The following is a 2,594-nucleotide window of genomic DNA, read 5'->3' on the forward strand; positions in this document are numbered from 1 at the left end:
ATGAGAGAGTAAGGTGCCAGGTCCGGAACTTGAACCACGGTCCGTCATGTGGGAAGTCCAGCGTCCTAAACAGCATGCCACCTGCTGGCCCCAGCTGGTTGGCATTTTACCTTTATTTTTTAAAATAATTATTTAATTTTATTTATCATTCTTCTTCTTCTTTATTTTTAATTCACTAGAAAGAGACAGAGGAAGAGTGAAAGTGAGAAAGCAAGCTACCAGGTCTGGGACTCGAACTATGGTTGACCAAGCGGGAGTCCAACACTGCAAACACCATGCCACCTGCCGGCCCCATAGGCATTTTACTTTCTAAAAGTTCTCTTCTTTCTCTTACGCCATCGGGCCTTAGAAGCCGGTGCTTGTACAGCGTGGACAACCCTGGATGAGTTTCCTAAAGATACTGGGCCAGTCTTAACAGAGACATGGTCCTCCCAGTGTGTGGCCCACAGGGAACGTGTTCATCAGCTGCCTTGGGGACAGAACACGCACAGGAGAGGGCCCAGGGCTGGCCCTTGGAAGGACAGGTGCCCTGTGGGTTCATGCTGTGGGCGGCTGCAGTGGGGAGCGGTCTGTGCACAGCCACCGCGTGTTCAGGGACCCGGGCCTCCCCCGTGGTGTCCTGGAGCCGTGTGTGTGTCACCCCGGTGTCGTCAGTCAAGGCAGAGTGAAGACTCGCTCAGTGGTGTTACCCTTGCCATGCAACGCAAGCCCAAGCGTCCTCTCGCTGAGCACAGGTAGTCCGGAGGGAGCTCTGGCCGGCTCAGGGAGCCAGGGGTGCTCAGAGTGCAGAGTGAGGCTTACTGGCTTTTCCTTTCCTGTTCTTTTCTTTTCGTTGTTGTTGTTGTTGCTAAAGGGCTTGTGTGCTTACCAATGATGGGGCAGAGATGGGAGTGAGAGCGCACCCCCTGGAGAGATGGCCACACCACAATCCATTCTCCTCTCGGGATCTTGGGGCTCACATGCCCAACGTGTTTTCCAAGCCACCAGGTCCAGGACTCCAGCAACACGGTCTGCCAGTGGGATCCAGCCCCTTAAGGCCCACCTCCTGGCCCGGGCTTGATGAAGGCTTGATGTCTTTTCTTGTTATTTTATTTTAATTTTTATTTTTGGAGAGGTTTTTGCTATAGGGCGCATGCACCCGTCAGAAAGACAGAGACAGAGAGAAAGTGAGAAATCACCCCCCAGGGGGCGGTGGCCACGCTGCAATCCCTTCTCCTCCATTCTCTTGGGATCCTGGGCACACACACGCATGCGCCCAGTGTGAGGTTTTTTTTGTTTATTTGTTTGTTTTTTGTTTTTTAAATAACTATTTTATTTTTTATTTGTTTATTTTAATTTGACCAGAGAGGGACAGAGTGAGAGAGAGAGAGAGAAAGCCAACCGCCAAGTCCAGGACTCGAACCACGGTCGGCCATGTGGGAGTCCAGCACCTTTAACCACCACACCACCTGCCAGCCCCAACCCAATGAGAGTTTAAGCCTCCGGGTCCAGGCCTCGAATTGCAGTCAGCTACATGGGAGTCCAGTGACATAGCCATTACACTAACTGCTGGTCCCAAGGCTTGATGACTTTTCAATGAGAAATGCTTTTCTACTCTACAGAAGCTTGAAAAAATGAACCAAAACGCAAACCAGGGGAATAATGTAGTCCAGAGGCCAAGAAATAGAATAACAGCTTTTTTTTTAGAGGGTTGTTTTTTTTTTTTTCCACTATAGGGTGCGTGCACTTGCCAGACAGACAGAGAGACAGAAAGCAGGAAATCGCCCCCCAGGGAGGATGGTCACGCCGCAATCCCTTCTCCTCCATTCTCCTCTCGGGATCTTGGGCACACACGCACACGCGCCCGGCGTGAGTTCTAAGTCACCGGGTCCAGGACTCGAACCACGGTCGACTACGTGGGAGTCCAGCGACATAGCCATTACGCTAACTGCTGGTTCCCTAGAATAACTGCTTTTTCGGCGAGTATTAGAGCCCTACTACGTGCTGGGCATGGCTCTAGGTCGCTGTGTCTGTGAACAAGACAAACCCCTCATGCAGCTGAATTTGCATTCAGTGAGGTTGATAGGCAGCAAAGCTAAGAAACTATTTTGTAACGTGTTTGAAAGAAAGGGTGAGTTTCGGGGGAAACGGGGCAGGTTTGGGGAACGGGAGTACCTGGGTAGAGTTGCAAAAACTGATGGTCAAGGTAGCACTAATCAAGAGAGTGACATCCAGGGGCCAGCATCTGGTGTAGTGGTTAAAACACTGGACTCCCACATGGCTGGCCGCGATTCGAGTCCTGGGCTTGGGGGCTTTGAAACATACCGGGTAATATGGGACCAACAAGTGGCTTGGTAGTTAGGGGCTCTGGACTCCCACCTGGCCAACTGTAGTTTGAGTCCCGGACCTGGAGGCTTCCTTTCTCATTTTCCATCTTTCTCTCTCTCCCTCTCTCTGTCCACATTTAAATAAATAAAGTTAAATAAAATAATTCTTTAAAAAAAAGGAGTGTGTGCCAGGCGCGTGTGCGTGCGTGCCCAAGATCCCGAGAGGAGAATGGAGGAGAAGGGATTGCGGCGTGACCATCCCCCCTGGGGGGTGATTTCTCGCTTTCT

General features: G+C 51.1%; 1 protein-coding gene across 1 annotated transcript in view; it reads left to right on the forward strand.

The window, feature by feature from the left end:
* CLTCL1 (clathrin heavy chain like 1) overlaps positions 1–2,594 on the forward strand; it is a 104,299-nt gene that overhangs the window by 79,924 nt on the left and 21,781 nt on the right. The window lies entirely within an intron of this gene.

This window comes from Tupaia chinensis, unplaced genomic scaffold (genome assembly GCF_000334495.1).
Source record: "Tupaia chinensis unplaced genomic scaffold, TupChi_1.0 Scaffold000287_1, whole genome shotgun sequence".
Taxonomy (NCBI): domain Eukaryota; kingdom Metazoa; phylum Chordata; class Mammalia; order Scandentia; family Tupaiidae; genus Tupaia; species Tupaia belangeri.